This window comes from Sapajus apella, unplaced genomic scaffold, assembly GCF_009761245.1.
Source record: "Sapajus apella isolate SASKATOON/1434 unplaced genomic scaffold, GSC_monkey_1.0 scaffold1, whole genome shotgun sequence".
NCBI classification, from domain to species: Eukaryota; Metazoa; Chordata; class Mammalia; order Primates; family Cebidae; genus Sapajus; species Sapajus apella.
In genome coordinates, this window is record NW_022436941.1 from 68,977,906 (window position 1) to 69,000,393 (window position 22,488).

General features: G+C 44.4%; 1 protein-coding gene across 5 annotated transcripts in view; it reads left to right on the forward strand.

Annotated features, from left to right (window-relative positions):
- Positions 1-13,735: 13,735 nt before the first annotated feature.
- The window catches only part of CCDC125 (coiled-coil domain containing 125), a 49,435-nt gene continuing 40,682 nt past the window's right edge, over positions 13,736-22,488 (forward strand). For 2 of the 5 annotated variants that reach the window (XM_032279124.1, XM_032279136.1), the window contains exon 1: positions 13,897-14,013. The gene's annotated coding sequence lies outside the window, so the exon portion shown is untranslated. Of the gene's footprint in view, positions 13,822-13,896; positions 14,014-21,390; positions 21,410-22,488 lie in introns of those variants that run through there. The other 3 variants (XM_032279148.1, XM_032279131.1, XM_032279142.1) reach the window with 3 other exon arrangements.

Genomic DNA, 22,488 nt, shown 5'->3' on the forward strand with positions numbered 1-22,488 from the left:
GTATGGTGGCTTATGCCTGTAATCCCAGCAACTGGGGAGGCTTAGGTGGAGAATGGCTTGAGGCAGGAGTTCAAGATCAGCCTGGGCAATATAGCGAGACCTCAGACTCTAAAAATAAACATAAATAAAATTTACAGTCCATTGGTTTTTAGCTTATTAACAAGGTCATGTAACTGTCACCACTGTGGGGGAAGCAGTGATGCTAAAGGGAAATCTTATACCCTTCAGCAGTCACTCTCTGTTCTTTTCTCCTCATCCCCTTGCAGTCACTAGTCTACTTTCTGTCTCTATGGATTTGTGTATTCTGGATATTTCATATCAATGGGATTATGCAATATGTGGCCTTGTGTGTCCAGTTTCTTTCACTTAGCATAGTGTTTTCAAAGTTCATCCAAGTTGTAGTATGTACCAATATCTCGTTCTTTTTATGGTTGAATAATATTCCATTATATGGTTATACTACATTTTGCTTATGTTTTCCATCACTTGCACAATTAGGTTGTATCCACTTTGGGTACTGTGAAGTAGAATACATAATAGTAGCATACTATGAGCATTCATGTACAAGATTCTGTGTAGATGTATGTCTTCAGTTTTCTTAAGCATATACTCGGGAGGGGAATTGCTGGGTCATAGAACAATTGTGTTTTAACTTTTTGAGGACATGTCAAACTGGTTTTCAAAGTGGTTGCAGCATTTTATGTTCCCACCATCAACGTATTTGGGACTGTTTCTTCACATTCTTGCCAACAGTTGTTACAGTCTATCTGTTGATTTTTACCATTTCAGCGATTTTTATTAGGGTAAATGTTTGAACTTACTTCAGTTGCAGGCATGAAGGGGGTGAAGTCTCTCTTTCTCTCTACATGGGCCACTCCCAGGGTCTGGTCATAATAAACCACCACAGGGGGCAGAGCTTCAGTCCTACACCACCAGGTGAGATTTCCTCCAGCAGCTGCTTACCCTCTCACTCCCAGCTTTCCTTTTGCAGTTTCTTCTACTGCTCTCTCTTGGCAAAGTAATCAGGATAAACTGCCTTCTCAGAAGGGTGCCAGTCATCTAAGCACCATGCCAGAGACACAGCATAGCACTCATATTTCTCATAGGAAGTACTCCCGGTAAGTCAGGGAAAAGAAGGGCTGTGAATGCTGACGGTACCAGAATTCCTCTGCCTCCCTCAGCAGTGGGGTAGCCTTCATCATATCCTGTTCTTTCCTATGCTTTAAAACTGGGCTCTCATCAAACAAGCGAAGTACCGTTATTTGTCTCTGGATGTACCGTGGCTTGAGGTGCTGCAGCACCTGCTTACAAAGCAGCAACACCTTCTGCTTATGGGTCAAGTAGGTCCTCCATCATCGAGAACACCATGACTGCCTGCTCCCATCTTTTTTATTATAACCATACTATTGGGTGAGTAGTCATATCACATTTTTGGTTTTGATTTACATTTCTCTAATGATTAATGATGTTGAGCATTTTTTCATGGGCCTAATGGTTTATCTTCTTTGGATCCCTCATTTTTTTTTTTTTTTAAGATGGAGTTTCGCTTCTGTTGCCCAGGCTGAAGTATAATGGCATGATCTTGGCTCACGACCACCTCTGCCTCCCAGGTTCAAGTGATTCTTCTACCTCAGCCTCCCGAGTAGCTAGGATTACAGGCATGTGCCACCACACCCATCTAATTTTGTATTTTTAGTAGAGACTGGGTTTCTTCATGTTGGTCAGGCTGGTCTTGAACTCCTGACTCAGGTGATCTGCCTGCCTTGGCCTCCCAAAGTGCTGGGATTACAGGCATAAGCCACTGCGCCCAGCCTCATCTTTTAATGTTTGCATAAAATGCCATTAATGAGGCTGGTTCATGCCTGTAATCATGATACTTTGGGAGGCTGAGATGGGTGGATCACCTGAGGTCAGGAGTTGGAGACCAGCCTCACCAACATGGTGAAACCCTGTCTACATTAAAATACAAAAATTAGCCGGGCGTGGTGGCAGGTGCCTGTAATCTCAGCTACTTGGGAGGCTAAGGCAGGAGAATTGCTTGAATCTGGGAGTCGGAGGTTGCAATGAGCTGAGATCGCATCATTGCACTCCAGCCTGGGCAATAAGAGTGGAACTCCATCTCAAGAAAAAAAAATTTTTTTAATGCCATTAATGATATGCCAAGTACCCAGGCACTGTGGCTCACACCTGTAATCCTAGCACTTTGGGAGGCTGAGGCAGGCGGATGGCTTGATCCCAGGAGTTTGAGACCAATTGGCCAACGTGGCGAAACCCTGTTCCTAAAATAATTTTTTTTTTTAAATAGTCCGGGCACAATGGCTCATGCCTATAATCCCAGCACTTTCGAAGGCCAAAGTGGGAGGATCACTTGAGCTCTGAATTCAAGACCAGCCCGGGCAACATAGTGAGACCTTGTCTCTATTTAAAAAAAAAAAAAAAAAAAAAAAAAACAAGAAAAAAGAGGCTGGGCACAGTGACTCCTGCCTATAATTTCAGCATTTTGGGAGGCCAAGACAGGTGGATCACTTGAAGTTAGGAGTTCGAGACCAGCTTGGCCAACATGGTGAAATCTTGTCTCTACTAAAAATACAAAAATTAGCCGGGCATGGTGGTGCATACCTGTAATCCCAGCTACTAGGGAGGCTGAGGCAGGAGAATTGCTTGAACCCAGGCAGCAGAGGTTGCAGTGAGCTCAGATCACACCACTGCACTCCAGCTTAGGCAAGAGAGTGAGACGCTGTCTCAAAAATAAATAAATAAAAATAAAAAATAATAGCCAGGCATTGTGGCAAGTGCCTGTAGTCCTGGCTACTCAAGAGGTTGAGGCAGGAGGATCACCTGAGCCTGGGGAGGTTGAGGCTGCAGTGAGCTGTGACTGAGCCACTGCACTCTATCCTGGGTGACAGAACTAGAGCTTGTCTCAAGAAAAAAGAAATGACACGTTTGATTTAATCAGTCCTTTACTGATGGACATTTAGGTTGTTTCCAGCTTTTTACTATTACAATGATGCAAGAATAGTAAAGACTAAATATATTACTATGCCACAAACTTCTAAACACATTTCAAAAGTGAATTCTTTAACCACATGACCACTTTCTGTGGTAAGTATTATTATTATTTCCATTACAGGTAATGGAACCAAGGCACAGATGACTTAAGTGACTTATCCAAGATTATAGCTAAAAAGTATTAGCTTCAGGGTTCTATCTTAGGCAGACTTTCACCCACTAAATTGTGCTGCGTAATGCATATGCAGTTATGCATATGGTCAAGTTTATCTGTTGAGTAAATTCCCAAAGATAAATTGTATCCAAATGTAACATTTAATAGACTTTTTTTTTTTTTTTTTTTTTTTTTTGAGACAGGCTCTTGCTGTGTCACCCAGGCTGGAATGCAGTGGCGCCATCATAGCTCACTGCAGCCTCAACCTCCTGGGCTCAAGTGATCCTCCCACCTCAGCCTCCGGAGTAGCTAGTGAAACCCTGTCTGTACAAAAAATATATAAATTATGCCAGTGGTTTGTGCTGCTGCATTACAACCTGGACAAAAGAGCGAGACTCCATCTCAAAAAAAAAGAAAAACCAACAAAAGTTAGCTGGGTGTTGTGGCATGTGCCTGTAATCCCAGCTACTCAGGAGACTGAGATGGGAGGATCACTTACACCCAGGAAGTCAAGGCTGCAGTGAGCTGAGATCGCACGACTGCACTCCAGCCTGGGTGACAGAGTGACACACCATCTTAAAAAAAAGACAAAGGCTGGGCGTGGTGGCTCATGCCTGTAATCCCAGCACTTTGGGAGGCTGAGGCGGGTGGATCACGAGGTCAAGAGATTGAGACCATCCTGGCCAACTTAGTGAAACCCCATCTCTATGAAAAATACAAAAAATAGCTGAGCATGGTGGCAGGCACCCGTAATCCCAGCTACTCAGGAGGCTGGGGCAGGAGAATTGTTTGAACCCAGGAGGTGGAGGTGTTGGTGAACCAAGATCACACCACTACACTCCAGCCTGGGGACAGAGCAAGACTCCATCTCCTGAATGAATGAATGAGTGAGTGAATGAATGAATAAAGAAACCATCGACCGGGTGCGGTGGCTCACGCCTGTAATCCCAGCACTTTGGGAGGCCGAAGTGGGTGGATCATGAGATCAGGAGATCAAGACCATCCTGGCCAACATAGTGAAACACTGTCTTTACTAAAAATACAAAAATTAGCTGGGCATGGTGGCTTGCGCCTATAGTCTCAGCTACACAGGAGGCTGAGGGAGGAGAATCACTTGAACCCGGGAGGCAGAGGTTGCAGTGAGCCGAGATGGGGCCATTGCATTCTAGTCTGGTGACAGAGTGAGACTCTGTCTCAAAAAAAAAAAAAAAAAAAAAGGACAAAAAAGAAAAGAAATTAGGCATGGTGGTGCACATCTGTAATCCCAGCTACTGAGGAGGCTAAGGCATGAGAATTGCTTGAACCCAGGAAGTGGAGATTGCAGTGAACCAAGATCATGCCACTGGACTCCAGCCTGGGCAACAGAGCAAGACCCTGTTTAAAAAAAAACAAAAAGAGCCAGGCACGGTGGCTCACGCCTGTAATCCCAGCACTTTGGGAGGCCGAGGCGGGTGGATCACGAGGTCAAGAGATCGAGACCACCTGGTCAACACGGTGAAACCCCGTCTCTACTAAAAATACAAAAAATTAGCTGGGCATGGTGGCGCATACCTGTAGTCCCAGCTACTCGGGAGGCTGAGGCAGGAGAATTGCCTGAACCCAGGAGGCGGAGGTTGCGGTGAGCCAAGATCGCCCCATTGCACTCCAGCCTGGGTAACAAGAGCGAAACTCCGTCCCAAAAAAAAAAGAAGAAAAAAGAAAAGAAAAAAAATCCACACATATGGGCACATTTTAAAAAATGTTTAAAAAGTTTTTTTTTCTCCACCTGAACCTGACAGAAGTTGATGGGCCATTTTTTAAAATTTTGAGACAGGATCTTGCTCTGTCACCCATGCTGGAGTGCCATGGTATGCTCTTTGCTCACTGCAGCCTCAATCTCCCTAGGCTCAGGTGATCCTCCCACCTCAGCTTCCAAGTAGCCTGCCAGTACACCTGCCTAATTTTTAAATTTTGTGTAGAGACGAGGTTTCACCACATTGCCCAGGCTGGTCTGGAACTCCTGGGCTCAATCAATCCTGCTGCCTTAGCCTCCCAAACTGTTAGGGTTACTGGTTACAGCCACCGAGCCCTGTGGCAATTTTTGATGGAAGTCCAAAGGCAAATCAATGGGGGAAAAAATAATCTTTCAACAAGTGAAAAATTTTAGTGCCTTGGATTAGGCAAAGATTTTTCTGATAGGACACAAAAAGCACAAACCATAAAGGGACTGATACACTGGACTTCAGCAAAATTCATAACTCTTTCTCTCTTCAAAAGACAATGTTAGGCCGGGCGCGGTGGCTCAAGCCTGTAATCCCAGCACTTTGGGAGGCCGAGGCGGGTGGATCACGAGGTCAAGAGATCGTGACCATCCTGGTCAACATGGTGAAACCCCATCTCTACTAAAAATACAAAAAAAATTAGCTGGGCATGGTGGTGCGTGCCTGTAATCCCAGCTACTCAGGAGGCTGAGGCAGGAGAATTGCCTGAACCCAGGAGGCAGAGGTTGCGGTAAGCCGAGATCGCGCCATTGCACTCCAGCCTGGGTAACATGAGTGAAACTCCGTCTCAAAAAAAAAAAAAAAGACAATGTTAAGAAAATGAAATCAAAGAACCAGAGCAGTGGTGCTCACCCTAGTCCCAATGACTCCCAGCTACTAGGGAGGCTGAGAAAGGAGGATTTCTTGAGCCCAGAGTTGATGTTTGTAGTGAGGTCCCTGCGAATAGCTACTGCATGCAAGCCTGGGCAACACAGCAAGATTCCATCTCCACAAATGTTTAGAAAGAGAAGGAAAATGAAAGCATAAACCACAGACTGGGGAAAATGAAAAATGAACATCTAATATCAGGTTTGTAACAATAAGAAAACAATTTGATTTAGAAAGATCAACAAAATTGGCATACCATTATCTAGATTAATGGAAAAGAGAAGGGACGTGATATCACTACTGACTACAGAAATCAAATGGATTATAAAGGAAAATTATAAACAACTGTATGCCAACAAATTAGATAATGTATATTAAATGGATAAATTCCTAGAAATTCACAAACTTCTGAAACTGATTCAAGAAGAAATACAAATTATAAATAGACCTATAACAAGAAAAATTAATAAATTAGTAATTTTAAAATTTCCTATACAGAAAAGTCCAGGAACAGATGGCTTCACTGGTGATTTATTTTAATTAGTTAATTAATTTTTTTTTGAGATGGAGTTTTGCTCTTGTTGCCCAGGCTGGAGTGCAGTGGCGTGATCTTGGCTCACTGCAACCTCCGCCTCCCAATTCAAGCAATTCTCCTGCCTCAGCCTCCTGAGTAGCTAGGATTACAGTACCCACCACCATGCCCAGCCAATTTTTGTATTTTTAGTAGAGACAGGATTTCACCAAGTTGGCCAGGCTGGTCTTGAACTCCTGACTTCAGGTGATCCACCTGCCTCCACCTCCCAAAGTGCTGGGATTACAGGAGTGAGCCACTGTGCCTGGAGATTTTTTTTTTTTTAATTTATAAAGAAAAGCTCATAATTTCACAGGCTATAAGGAAGTATGGCTGGGGAGGCCTCAGGAAACTTATAATCATGGTAGAAGGCCAAGGAGAAGCAGGCACGTCTTACATGGCCAGAGCAGAAAAAAGAGAGCCACTGGCGAATTTTATTAAACATTTTAAAAAGAGCTAATACCAATTATTTTTAAATTCTCCCAATAAATAGAAGATGAGGGAATAATTCCCAACACATATTAAAAAGTTTACATAAAGGATGAATTGCTGTTAAGTTAAAAAAATAAATAAGGCTGGTACAGTGTCTCATGCCTGTAATCCCAGCACTTTGGGAGGCCAAGGTGGGCAGATCACCTCAGGTCAGGGGTCTGAGACCAACCTGGCCAACATGGTGAAACTCCATTTCTACTAAAATTAGCTGGGCATGGTGGCAGGAGACTGTAATCCCAGCTACTCGGGAGGCTAAGCCAGGAGAATCACTTGAATTCAGGAGGTGGAGGTCCCAGCCAGGCAACAGGGAGAGACTGTCAAAAAGAAAAAAAAATTAGCTAAGCGTGGTGGTGCATGCCTATAATCTTACCTACTCAGGAGGCTGAGACAGGAGAATCACTTGAACCCAGGAGGGAGAGGTTGCAGTGAGCCAAGATCACACCACTGTACTCCAGCTTGGGCAACAGAGTAAGACTCCATCTCATGCACAAAAAACAAATCTATCCCATGTTCATGGATCAGAAAACTTAATATTGCTAAAATGGCAATACTTGCCAATTGATGTGCAGTATTAGCACAATCTATATCATAATCCCCAGCTGGCTTTCTTGCAGAAACTAACAAACTAATCTTAAAATACGTATGGAACCTGCCGGGCGTGGTGGCTCAAGCCTGTAATCCCAGCACTTTGGGAGGCCGAGGCAGGTGGATCATGAGGTCAAGAGATCGAGACCATCCTGGTCAACATGGTGAAACCCTGTCTCTACTAAAAATACAAAACATTAGCTGGGCATGGTGGCACGTGCCTGTAATCCCAGCTACTCGGGATGCTGAGGCAGGAGAATTGTCTGAACCCAGGAGGCGGAGGTTGCGGTAAGCCAAGATCGCGCCATTGCACTCCAGCCTGGGTAACAAGAGTGAAACTCTGTCTCAAAAAAAAAAAAAAAAAATACGTATGGAAATTCAAGGGACTCAGAACTACCAAAACAAAGTTGCAGGACTCACATTTCTTGATTTCCAAACTTATTACTAACACCACATTAAGACAGGGTAGGACTGGCATAAGAATAGGCATACAGATAATGGAATAGGATTGAGAGATCAAAAGTCAGCCCTTATATTTATGACTGATTAATTTTCATAAGCTGGCCAAGATGACTGAATGTAGAAAGAACAATCTTTTTTTGTTTTGTTTTGTTTGTGTATCTTTTTATTTTATTATTATACTTTAAGTTTTGGGATACACATGCAGAATGTGCAGGTTTGTTACATATACATGTGCCATGGTTTTTGCTGTACCCATAAACCTATCATCTACATTAGATATTTCTCCTAATGCTATGAAAGAACAACCTTTTAAACAAACAGTGCTGAAACAATTGGATAATTGCATTGATCTTAATCAGGAGAAATTTTAGAGCCTCAATTTTAAGTCTGGTATGACTCGCCTGTAGTCCCAGGAGAATCGCTTGAATCCAGGAGGCAGAGGCTGCAGTGAGCTGAGATCACACCACCGCACTCCAGCCTGGTGACAGAGCAAGACTCCATCTCAAAAATATCTATATATATGTATACAAAAATTAGCTGGGCACGGTGGTGCGTACCTGTAGTCTCAGCTATTTGGGACGCTGAGGCAGGATAATCACTTGAACCTGGGAGGCGGAGGTTGCAGTATGCCAAGATTGCGCCACTGTACTCCAGCCTGGTCAACAGAGTGAGACTCTGTTTCAGAAAAAAAGAAGAGAAGAGAAAAGAAGAAAAGGAAAGGTTTAGACTAAAATTCCTTTACTGAAAGTCCTTGGCGTTGAGGGAGGTGGGTGGCAGTATCTTTTTGCTGTTATATTTCTTACACTCTAGTGTCAGTGAAATTACATCATCCTTTGTAAAATCAATAAAATCCCTGACAATTAAAAAAAAAGAGAAAGAAAGAAAAGCAGACTTTCAGTACTGAGAAACCAAGCAGACATAGTAGGCCAAAGGAATTGCTGGAGCAAAGGCATGGACGTGGAAACCAAGAGGGAATGGCCCTGTGGACTTAGAAAGCTGCTATTGGAGACTGTTACCTGTTCCTGGTGGTTTTCTGAGATGGGTGCTACCTTCCTGTAATCCTGTGAAAACATGCTGGATCATAATTTCATTATGTTGGTGAAATAATATTGGTTTTATTTCCTAATATCCCACAACCTTGGAATAACTGAAGAGACTTAGTAGTGGTCAAAACACTGTGGGATCTAAAGATCACTCCGCTTTAGGGACAAAGACAAGTAATAAACACTTTCCTCACAGTGACAAACCTCTTTATTCTTTCTCTTCTCCAGATACAGCTCACATTTGCCTTAACCACTCATACCCCAAAAGTAAACATATCTAGGTATACTGGGAAATACACTAGACTTAAAATTGAGGCTCTAAAATTTCTCCTGATTATAAATAAGATCAATGCTATGTGCACATTAGATGCTTAAGGATTATCTTAAAAGATTAATACCTCCAACTTCCGGGTTCAAGTGATTCTTTCACCTCGGCCTCTTGAGTAGCTGGGATTACAGACACACGCCACCACACCCAGCTAATTTTTGTATTTTTAGTAGAGAGGGGGTTTCACCATGTAGGCCAGGATGGTCTCGATCTCTTGACGTCGTGATCTGCCTGCCTCAGCCTCCCAAAGTGTTGGGATTACAGGCGTGAGCCACTGCGTCTGGCCAATTTTTGTATTTTTAGTAGAGACGGGATTTCACCATGTTGGCCAGGATGGTCTCGAATTCCCAACCTCAGGAGATACACCTGCCTTAGCCTCCCAAAGTGCTGGGATTACATGAATGAGCCACTGTGCTCAGCCAGACTAAACTTTTCTAAATGTCATATGGAGGATAAAATTATTTGTACAAATGTTTTCATAAATATATTAAAGCATTTCAACACCTAGTAACCCACTACCAAAGACATTTTAAAAATCATCGTGATATTTGGTGCCATTATATAATGGAAAATAAGGTAAACATGCAGACTATATATAGTCTAATTCAAGTACCAAATATGAGTAAAACCTATTAGCTCAATTTCTGGCTTTTTTGAAGAAACCAAATCAAGTTAATAGCACCCCATGGTCTCAAAGTAACAGGAAAGGGAAGGAGATGTTAAAACCCACTTCCTTTGATAACCTCCAATTAGATGACCAATTGGCCTGATTTGCCTGGGACTAAGGGTTATCAGGATGTGGGACATTTACTGTTAAAACCAGAGTAGTCCCAGGCCTAGCGGGACAGCTGGTCCTCTTCACCCCTCCAGTTCTTTTAAAAATGTGTGGAATATCCACATTTCTTCTTTTTTATTTTTTATTTTCTTTTCTTTTTTTGTTTTGTTTTGTTTTGTTCGGTATTTTCTCAAATATCCACATTTCTTTATCCTGAGACTTTTCTGCTTGCATGTAAGGCTCTCCAGGAAGTCAAGAAGCTGCATGACGGTGGGGCTGGAGGAATCAACCATGTCTTCAGGGCATCCACCTCTTCCATTAGAGGTGTCTTCAACTCTATCTTCAGGTGTCCAGGCTGCTACCAGGTAGCTAACAAAGAACTGTCCTGGGCAACTTTTGTCTTTGGTAGTCTGTGCTTTCCCTGTTGACATCCTCAGCTCTTACTCACCACAGGCCTCACACTGTATTCCCTGTGGCTCATGCCTGTGGACACTCTATAGGGGCTTGCTCTCGGCACACTGTTAAGTAATTGTCAAAAATGCCAGCTATTGGCTGGGCGTAGTGGCTCACACCTGTAATCCTAGCACTTTGGGAGGCTGAGGCAGGCAGATCATCTGAGGTCAGGAGTTTGATACCAATCTGGCCAACATGGTGAAACCCCATCTCTACTAAAAATACATAAATTAGCTGGGCATGGTGGCAGGCACCTATAATCCCAACTACTTGGGAGGCTGAGGCAGGAGAATCACTTGAACCTGGCGTGGGGGCAGGTAGGGGGCGCGGAGGTTTCAGTGAGCCGAAATTGCACCACTGCACTCCAGTTTGGGCGAAAGGAGCAAAACTCCAGCTCAAAAAAAAAAAAAGCCAGATATTGAAGCTCAAAGTGTGACCTTTGATAGGACTGTTGAAGTTTTAAAAGGGCATTCTCAGAGCTCAAAAATCTTTCAAACACACAAAGCTAGACAGCAAAAATTGTTAGCTCTGTGAAAATCAAAGTGCAAAGCACTTAATAATAGCAATAGTTGTTTCTTACTGTGAACCATGTGTCAGGCACCATGCTAAATATTTCACAGACATTAATTCATATACTAGTACAGCAGCCCTGTGGGTTTCACAGGTAGAGACACTGAGGCTGAGCTTGGTAATGGTCAGGGCCTGATTTGAGCCCGACACTGTGCTTATATACCTCCAAAGTCAGGTTCTTTTTTACCCCGCAATGAATGTTTTTTTTTTTTTCTGATATCACACACACACAAACACACACACACACACACACAAAGTATATATACATATATATGATTTTTGTAGAGACTGTCAGGGTCTCACTCCATTGCCCAGGCTGGAGTGCAGTAGCACAATCACAGCTCACTATAACCTCAAACTCCTGGCTCTAGCAATCCTCCTGCCTTAGCCTCCCAAGTGGCTAGGACTATAACTATGCCCAGCTAATTCTTTTCTTAAGAGACAGGGTCTCACTATGTTGCCCAGGCTGGTCTTGAACTCCTGGGCTCAAGCAACTGTCCAGCCTAAGCCTCCTAAAGTGTTGGGATTACAGGTATGAGTCACCGTGCCAGGCCTCACATGTTAGGTTTTAATCAGATCTCTTAGTTTGCAGCTAGGATCAAGTCCTCTCTCTTACCTCTGACTGATTCAGCCACAAATAATTATTTTGATCACCTGCTATGCACCCATGGTGTTCTTGGTACTAGGAATCCTGCTGTGAGTGAAGCTGAGCTCCTGCCTTGTGGAGCCTGGGCCACATGAGTCTCCCAGCTGTGCTTTGAAGTCACCATCAAAAGTCCTGGCACTGGAGAGTTTCATGTGTCTGATGCTAGGGCAAGATGCCAAATTCCCCATTTGCCTCCAACAGGAACAAATGTCAGTTTCCACCAAGCGCCCCCCCCCCCCTTCAGGTGACTCCTGTTGTGAGTCTTTTCATACCATCTCCCCTTCACCCTCAAGTGCCACCAACAGGCAGAGGTGGGGAGCTGGGTTTGGAGACACTGGTCTGATCCTTAGGTGAACTCCTCTCCCCTGATGTTGCAGGAGAATGGGTGCTCAGATGGAGCATCAGCACTCTTCTCAGAACTGGCAGGTGCTGTGGCTGGGGGGAGGCTGCATTATGTTCTGGGCTGTGAGCTTTTCCAGAATTCCACTCCACAGGCACATATCTGCTGTGTCTGTATTTCTTGGCATAAATCAGATGTCCCTGAGTTCTCCAGTCTCGAATATCTAAGTAAGGTGTCTAGCCTCATCTGAGGATGCTGGAAGTCTAGTCTGTTAGGAGGCCGCTGAATATGTGCTTGTCTTGTTGGACCTTCCAGGAGGTTGCCTAATGTCTCAGTTCTCTTTTGTTCTGTGTTTCTTGATCTAGGCGATTGCTCCATTTTCTGTATGTCACCTCCTGCCACCTCTTCTCCAGGGTAATGCTGTTTGCAACACAGTTCCTTGTCTTCGTTTCCCAAGCATCTTGGTTCTGAAGGTGAGATACTGGCCTGCACAGGATGTCAGGGACAACGACCAGGTACCTTCACAAGTGACTCTCCCCAGCTCCCAGCCAGCTGACAACTGCAGGCACCGATGGTCTCTTTCTTTCCTTTTCTTTATCTGCATGCTGGTTTCCAGGCCTTTGCTCACCCTGAAGGAGCCTTATAGGACCCAGTAGTTTCACTCCTAGGGAGCTTTTATATCCTGTATCATTTTTTTAAGCTTAAGATTCCTTTTGTTTCCTCATTAATTTGGCGGACCCGTCTGTCCAGAACTTGTGAGATGTCCTCATCTTCATCATGTTGGCAGATACTCCAGCATGGCCTTCTGGCCGCGATCCACAAGCTCACCGGCCCCGCGGTCGCTCGTTCGCGCTCCCGCCAGCCCAGACGGAGCCAGACAGCACATCCTCGCAGCGGACACCGTCCGCTCCCTGAAAAACCTGCTTTTCAAGAACCGCCTCTACCTCTGAACCTCAACTTAGATCCACCTTTGTCTCTCTTTTTTCCTTTCTTTCTTTCTTTTTTTTTTTTTTGAGACAAAGTCTTGCTCTGTGGCCCAGGCTGGAGTGCAATGGCGCGATCTCCGCTCACTGTAACCACCACTTCGCGGGCTCAAGCGATTGTCCTGCCTCAGCCACCCGAGCAGCTGGGAATATAGGCACCTGCCACCACGCCCAGCTAATATTTGTATTTTTGGTAGAGATGGAGTTTCGCCACGTTGGCCAGGCTGGTCTCAAACTCCTGACCTCAAGTGATCCACCCACCTCGGCTTCCCAAAGTGCTGGGTTAACAGGCGCAAGCCACTGCGCCCGGCCGGATCTACCTTTCTCTTACAGGATTCCTAGACACTTAATTTTTTGGTTTGGTTTGTTTCTTTTTTGAGACAGGGTCTCCACTCCGTCGCCCAGGCTGGAGTGCAGTGGTGCGATCCCGGCTCACTGTAGCCTCCATCTCCCAGGCTCACGGGATCCTTACACCTGAAGGCCTCCCGGCCTCCCTAGTAGCTGGGACCACAGGCACCCCCCACCACACCTGTTACTTTTTGAATTTTTTGTAGAGCGAGGTCTCACTGTGTTGGCCATACTGGTCTCAAATTCCTGGCCCCAAATGATCCTCCCGCCTTGGCCTCCCAAAGGTTGGGATTACAGAAGCGGCCTGGATGGTCCAAGGCAACCTCCCCGGCGTTTGGGAGTGAGGGGATCTGGGACTGCGTGCACGCGGTCACGTGGTCCGGAGGACGCGCGGCGGCCGCGGCGCAGGCGCACGGAGAGGAGGCTCCTTGCCTGGTGAGCGGGGGCGCGGCGGTGAGCGGGGGCGCGGCGGTGAGCGGGGGCGCGGCGGTGAGCGGGGGCGCGGCGGTGAGCGGGGGCGCGGCGGTGAGCGGGGGCGCGGGAGGAGAGCGCTGCTAGCTGAGCCAGAGTCCCGGCTCCACTTCCCGCCACGGACGCTGAGAGGGTGCCCGGGGTCAGACCTGCCAGGTGGGAACCGGCAGTGGGGAGGATGGGGAGGCGGGTTGCGCAGATTCGCGGAAACTCTGCAGGTTGTGGAGAAACTGTCCAAACTGGCTCCTTTTCCCTGAAAGCCAGTTTACTGGCCTCGTCTGATAAGGAAAAATTTAAGAAATAGATTTCAGAGACCCTATTTCTCTCTCTCCCTCCCCCCCTCTTTTTTTCTTTTCTGTTAATTTTGAGCCTTACGAAACTATAGTGCCAGTATCCTGGTTTGGATCCTGAAACAGAAAAAGAACACTAGTGAGGAAACTAACAAAGGTTGTGGTTTAGTTAATAGCATGTAGCCATGTTAATGTTTTAATTTTGATAAATTGTACACAAATGTTAACATTAGAGGAATTTGGGTAAAGGGTATACAGGAATACAGGCATTCTTAGCACTATCTTTGCAACTTACTGTAAATCTAAAATTATTCTAAAATGAAAAGTTAAAATCCTAAAGCAAAGTGCGTTAGTTCACCAGGAAGGACTCAAGTTAGTTCCTCTTTGCTAAGGAATTAGGCATCTGTTTGACCAACTTGTTTGCTAAGGCAGAGTTGTCAGGCTACTGAGTGTAGATTCTTCTATCCAAAGGTTTCCGGACAGGAATCGGTTTTCTCTTTCGTTTCTATCAAATACCTTTGGAACATCTGTTATGTATAAACAAACAAGACACACAAAGTCTCTGCACAAGGGAATACACAGTCAGTCTAGGTCAGGTAGGAAGTAAGCACTATTAAAAAGGTGCAATAAAACCTGTCCGAACAGGGAAGACTCAGATGTAGAACAAATCACATCTGATCCTAGGGAGTCAGGAAGGCTGCTGTAGGGAGTGCTGTCCTGAACTGAGGGGGGCCTGAGAGGGGGGCTGGCATTCCTGGGGTGAAGAATGCCACCAACATAGGCTTGCAGCTGAGCAAGCTGAGCTGAGGGCGGAGCCTTGGGAGCAGGTGCAGTTCCTCTTATGTGGAAACACAGAGTACACGCAGGGAGTACTGCCAGATGAAACGGAAGGTGAAAACTGGAGCTCTGTTGTAGAAAAAAAAAAAGCTCCTTTTTAAAAGTTGGCTACTTTGTTTATTTATTTGGAGTTTCAGCTGGGCGTGGTGGCTCACGTCTGTAATCCCAGCACTTTGGGAGGCCAGCAGGCGGATCACCTGAGGTCAGGAGTTTCAGCTGGGCATGGTGGCTCATGTCTGTAATCCCAGCACTTTGGGAGGCCGGCAGGCAGATCACCTGAGGTCGATAGTAAGACCAGCCCGGCCAACATGATGAAACCCCGTCTCTACAAAAATACAAAAATTAGCTGGGCGTGGTGGTGGGCACCTGTAATCCTAGCTACTTGGGAGGCCGAGGTGGGAGAATCGCTTGAACTTGGGAGACGGAGGTTGCAGTGATCCCAGGTAGCGCCATTGAACTCCAATGTGGGCAACAGAACAAGACTTGTCTTAAAAAAAGAAAAAATAAACAGTTTTCGTTCTTGTTACAATGGCGCCGTCTCAGCTCACTGCAAGGGTCACTTCCCAGGTTCAACAGATTCTCCCGCCTTAGCCTCCCAAGTAGCTGGGATTACAAGTGCCTGCCACCATGCCCGGCTAATTTTTGAATTTTTAGTAGAGATAGGGTTTCACCATGTTGGCCAGGCTGGTTTCAAACTCCTGACCTCAGGTGATCTGCCCACCTCAGCCTCCTAAAGTGCTGGGGTTACAGGTGTGAGCCATCTCACCTGGCCTAAACTTTTTTAAAAAAGGAAAATAGGGTGACGCTGACTGTAATTATACGTGCCATGGGAGCCATGGAATGTTTTAGCGCAAGAGAAGAACATCATTTGGTTTGTGCTTGGCACCCGTATGTAGGTTGGCTTGATGTAGCCCAGTTAGGGCTAGCCCAGGGGAATTAGAGAAGTTCAACCAGGGCAGTGAAATTAATGTACAAAGAGTGACATGATTTGGGGAGATTTTTGTGGGTCTAGAAGAGATAGCAGCTGAAGGCATGAGAGGACCAAAGAGGAAAAAACAATTCCAAAATTTTGCACCTGAGTGTTTTGGAGCATGGTTGATACATTTGCAGAAATAGAGGACTCAGGAGGAGACCTGGGTTGGGGGCTGGGAGGATAGTAAGTTTGTTTTTGAACAAGATGTGCTTGGATTGCTGGCAGGATATCCAGCTGGAGATGTGTATTTGAGAGCAGTAAGAGAGGAAGCCAAACATATACAAAAGGGACAGGAAGAAGAAAAAGAGCCTGAGAGGACAGATATGAAGCAGTCAGGGAAGGAGGAGGATCAGATTTCTATTTCTTGGGGCTTTGGGAGCCAAGGTGGACCCAGGACCTGGACTTTGTGAGTCAGGAGTGTCACAGCTCCTGCAAAGGTATAGGAGGCTGAGGAATGAGACTTGATCTTGGATTTAGCTATTAGGAAGTCACTGGTCATCTTTCAAAGAGTTGTTTTAGTGGAAAAGTGGTATGACTGCTAACAGACTGTAATCTATTCATCCTAAAGCCTTTCCTAAGTGCCCAGAAGACTGGGCAAACAGCCAGAAGTATTATTATTAGTTCTGGCTCTGCTGCAAACTACCATTGTATTTGGGACAAGTCATGTATGCCTGGACTGGAATAGAAAAAAATATATCTGAGCCAGGTGCAGTGGCTCATGCCTGTAATCCCAGCACTTTGGGAGGCCAAGGTGGGAGGATCATCTGAGATCAGGAGTTCGATACCAGCATGGCCAACGTGGTGAAATCCCTTCTCTACTAAAAATACAAAAATTAGCTGGGTGTGGGTGGTAGGCGCCTGTAATCCCAGCTGCTCGGGAGGCTGAGGCAGGAGAATCGCTTGAACCTGGGAGGCAGAGGTTGCAGTGAGTCGAGATTGTGCCGTTGCATTCCAGCCTGGATGACAAGAGCAAAACTCCATCTCAAAAAAAAAAAAAACAACCACTTTAATCCTGGCTGAGCATAGTGGTTCACACCTGTAATCTCAGCATTTTGGAAGGCTGAGGCAAAAGGATTGCTTGAGTCCAGGAGTTCGAGACCAGCCTGGGCAACATAAGGAGACTTCATCTTTATAAAAAATACAAAAATTAGCCTCTACAAAGAACAAAAAAATTAGCCAGGTGTGGTGGCACACGCCTGTAGTCCCAGCTACTCAGGAGGCTGAGATGGGAGGGTCACTTGAGTCCAGGAGGTTGAGGCTGCAGTGAGCTGTGATTGTGCCACTGCACTCCAGCCTGGGCAACAGACTGAGAACCTGTCCATATAAAAATAAAGACTTTAGGGCCGGGCGCGGTGGCCCAAGCCTGTAATCCCAGCACTTTGGGAGGCCGAGGCGGGTGGATCACGAGGTCAAGAGATCGAGACCATCCTGGTCAACATGGTGAAACCCCGTCTCTACTAAAAATACAAAAAATTAGCTGGGCATGGTGGCGCATGCCTGTAGTCCCAGCTACTCAGGAGGCTGAGGCAGGAGAATTGCTTGAACCCAGGAGGCGGAGGTTGCGGTGAGCCGAGATCGCACCATTGCACTCCAGCCTGGGTAACAAGAGCAAAACCCCGTCCCCCAAAAAAAAAAAAAAAAAAAAAAAAGACTTTAGTCCTAAAAGTTGACACATCTATTTTAGACAGCAAATATTGATTCAAGTCATCTTTTAAAAGTCAAAGATTTAAAGTGTGAAGAAATTTCCATGTTTATCTATTTAAGATTACAGCATGGTACAGAATCAGCTGTAGGTATTCTTAGATTTTGTGGCACTGTAAAAATAAAAAATAAAAAAATATATATATATAGTAAAAATAACATATGGAAAAATACTCCAATCCTACTAATTTATTTTTATCTTTCGTTTTTCTTCTAGTCTTTGTCCCTAGTACAGACAACTTTGAATTCTGCCTTTTATGTTTTTCTCTTGTATATGTGAGCATTTATCATGTGCTGCCTAGTCAATATTACATAGTAATTTTAAACTGTGTTAGCTATAATACTGTAACTCTAATAGTTATTTACTTAATTTTGTTTAGTTACATAATATTTTATAAAGTTGGTAAACCAAGATTTAACTATTTACTTATTGTTCAACATTTTTTTATTATTTTCTAATTTTGTCCAATTAGAAATTAAATGGTAGTGTAAATTGCTGAATGGATTGAACATATAACAGGCATAAATACAGACTCATTTTAATTAAAAAAAAAAAAAAAAGTAGACTGGGTGCAGTGGCTCACGCCTGTAATCCTAGCACTTTGGGAGGCCGAGGTGGTTGGATCACCTGAGGCCAGGAGTTCATGACCAGCCTGGCCATCATGGTGAAACCCCATCTTTAAAAAAAAAAAAAAAAAAGTCGGGGTATGGTGGTTCATCCCTGTAATCCCAGCACTTTGGCAGGCAGAGGCAGGTGGATCACCTGAGGTCAGGAGTTTAAGACCAGCCTGCCCAGCCTGGTGAAACCCCATCTCTACTAAAATACAAAAATTAGCTAGGCATGCTGGCAGGTGCCTATAATCCCAGCTACTCAGGAGGCCGAGGCATGAGGATTGCTGGAACCTGGGAGGTGGAGGTTGTAGTGAGCCAAGATTGCACCACTACACTCCAGTGTTAGTGATAGAGGAGACTCCATCTAAAAAAAAAAAAAAAAAAAAATCCCTCAATAAAACCAAAAGGACCCCTTTATTCCTAGCAAAACCTAATAGTCTGGAGAATGTGTTCCCTGGGGCACACTGAAAATGCTGATACAGAAACAATTTTAGAGCTCTGAAGAACCAAAAATCTAGTCCCTTAAGTTGGCAATTGAAAAAAAATTCGAATTCAATAAACATTGATTTGGCTATCATAGTTGATTTCAATTATATCAATGATACCCAAAAGTGTCCCCATAATGTAGTTGTGCTTAACCCCCATTAAGAAATAAAACAGGCTGTAAGAAGTTAAATGACTTACCCAAGATCAAAAAGCGGCAAGTGGTGAAATGAGATTTGAACCCAGACCTCCTGCGTCAGTGCCTTCTCTGTTAATACATCCTGCTGCTTCCCTGGTCATCAACCCTGAATATATTAAACTGGTTGAATAATTCAGTAAGTTCAAATATTTTCACTTTCTTGGAAGTAATGTATTTCAAAAGTGAAATTTAATTTGTATTGTATTTCATGTTTCCTTACTATTAGCATATAAAAAGTAGGAGAATATACAGTTAGCAGTCCCTGAAGTTACATTTTATTTTATTTATTTTTAGAGACGGGGTCTTACTCTGTTGACCAGACTAGAGTGCAGTGGCGGGATCACAGCTCACTGCAGCCTCAACTTCCCATCTCAGGGTCCTGTGTAGCTGGGACTACAGCTGTGCACCACCACACCCAGCAATTTTCTTTTTTATTCCTTTTTTTATAGAGACAAGGTCTCATTGTGTTGCCCAGGCTGGTCTAAACTACTAGGCTCAAGCAATCCTCCTGCTTTAGCTTTACAAAATGCAGGGATTACAGGTGTGAGCCACCGTGCCCAGCCTGAAGTTAAGTTTAAAAAGAAGTAGGCAGGGATAAAACACAAACAAAATAAAACACTCGTTATATTCAACTCCGAATAGCAGAAAGACGTACCCATGATGCCTGAATTTATGTGGTCCATTGAAAAATGTTCATAGCTAACTCTGTGATTGCTTACTCTTTCCTTTTACAACTTTTTCTCCTTGTGTTGACCAATTCCATTTTCTTTGCTGCCGCCCACCTAATCCTGACCACACCCTTCTTAACACAGGCCAAAGATTGCCCTTAATAAGCAGGAGTCTACTGCACTAGAGGTAAAACACAGCCTCCCAAGGCATTATTCTTTGATTCAATAAATATCTTCTTATCTACCTTGAAAATTAAAATGGACAAATCTCCTTTTTAAGGAAATAATCTTATAAAAGAACCAAGATGATTTTATAAAAATTTGGGAAAAAAATGCATCCAGTATCTCTGTTAGATGTTGCTCAAACTAGGTATTTTAGACTTTTACTTTAAGTTGTATTTGAAGTCATAAATAATAGAAACTTGGTATACTCTGATGTTAATTTTATTGAAATTCTCCAAATGATACAAAACAGTGGCTAAGAGGGTTGGCTCTGACATCCAACATCTGTATTAAAAATCCATCTCCAGGCCAGGGATGGTGGCTCATGCCTTTAATCTTAGCACTTTGAGAGCCTGAGGTGGAAGGATCCCTTGAGGTCAGGAGTTCAAGACCAGATGGCCAGAGACCCTGTTTCTACAAAAAGAATTAAAAATTAGCCTGGTAAGGTGGTACACATCTGTAGTCTCAGCTACTTTGGAGACTGAGGTGGGAGAATCACTTGAGCCTAAGAGGTCGAGGCTGTAGTGAGCTGTGGTTCACCACTGCACTTCAGCCTAAGCAACAGAGTGAGACCCTGTCTCTTAAAAAACAAATCCAGCCGGATGCAGTGGCTCACACCTGTAATCCCAGCACTTTGGGAGGCCAAGGCAGGCGGATCACGAGGTCAAGCGATTGAGACCATCCTGGCCAACATGATGAAATCCCATCTCTACTAAAAATACGAAAAATAGCTGAGCATGGTGGCAGGCACCTGTAATCCCAGCTACTCGGGAGGCTGAGGCAGGAGAATCGATTGAACCCGGGAGGCAGAGGTGTCAGTGAACCAAGATCGCACCACTACGCTCCAACCTGGGAAAATATTCACACATCTTTGTATGGACAAAGGGTTCTATTTCTCCTGAGTAAATCCTGAAGAATGCAGTGGCCGGTCACATGTTTATAAGAAGATGTCAAATTGTTTTCCACAGTGGTTGTACCATGGTTTACTCACACCACCAATGTATGAGAGTTTCAGTTACTCCACATCCTCAGCAGCACTTGGAATTGTCAGTGCTGTGCATTGGAATCTCACTGTGGTTTAAGTTATAGTTGCCTGATGACTAATGATGCTGAGCATCTTTCCATCCAAGTATCTTCTTTTGTGACATATCTGTTCAAATCTTTTAAGGGTCCTTGTTTTTAACATTGAAAATACATGGCATTTTGACCCTAAAAATGACAAATTCCTTAATACATGGTCAGATTAATTTGGTATCTACATAAGGTTTTAATAGTGGAAGAATAGAGAGAGCTCCACAACAAATGCAAGACAGATTAAATTTCTTTAGAAGTTTTGGCAAGCAGCTACTTAAACAGCAGGATATTTAGAGGAAAGTGTCAGATATGTTTACCCCACACCCCACTTTTTTTTAAATGAACCTTGAGAGAAGGATGAAATATTTCTAAACAGTTGTAACAAAGCAACTGTTTTGAAATGCCTGGTGGTGAAAGTCCCTCTTATCTGCACTCTGAACTGGAGGCACAAGGTTGAGCATTTTGGCTTCTCCTAGCTACTTCATGTCACGAGGTAGGTGACTGGGGTGGTCTCCACACAGGGTGGGCTCAGCGATACTAGTTGATCTGTAGCCATTTTTGCCAGGAGTTTTCTGCTGGGAAGAAAAGCTGGTGTAACTCCTCTGTATCTGGTGTGGAGTCCTGCTAGGGTGCTGGTTTTCTTTTTCTGCCCTAGAGGCAAGTACAGTCTAACCAAACCTGCTCTTGATGGCCTGAGATAGGATAGGAGCTCTGTGGGTTCTACATTGGTTGATTCAACCAACCAGGATTTAAAATACCTGTATTTGGGGAAAAAAATCCACAGTGTTCCAAAAACAAAGATGAATTTGCAGCACTCAGAGTACGAGATTAAATCCACAGGAATGAAGCCAGGCACAGTGGCTCATGCCTGTAATCCCAGGACTTTGGGAGGCCGAGGTGGGTGGATCATCTGAGGTCAGGAGTTTGAGACCTGCCTAACCAACATGGAGAAACCCCGTCTCTACTGAAAATACAAAATTAGCCAGCCGTGGTGGCACATACCTGTAATCGCAGCTACTTGGGAGGCTGAGGCAGGAGAATCACTTGAACCTAGGAGGCAGAGATTGCGGTGAGCCGAGATCACGCCATTGCACCCCAGCCTGGGCAACAAGAGCAAAACTCTGTCTCAAAATCAGTCAATCCACAGGAATGAAGTAATATATAGGCATTGTATTCGATATAAGTAATTTAGAGACAATTGAAAATATAAAGTACACGGGAGGATGTGCCCAGGTAATATGTAAATACAATACCTTTTTTATTAATAAATTAAAAAAATTTTTTTTGAGACAGAGTGTTGCTCTGTAGCCCAGGCTGGAGTGTCGAGGCACAGTTATGGCTCACTGCAGCCTCCACCTCCCAGACCCAAACATGTCTCCCACCTCAGTTTCCTGAGTAGCGTGTGCCACCAACTAAGTTAAAAAATTTTTTTGTAGAAATGGATTCTCACTTTGTTGCCCAGGCTGTTCTCAAACTCCTGGGCTCAAGCAATCCTCCTGCTATAGCCTCCCAAACCTTGGTATTACAAGTGTGAGCCACCATGCCTGGCCAATAATTTGAGGATACAAGAAA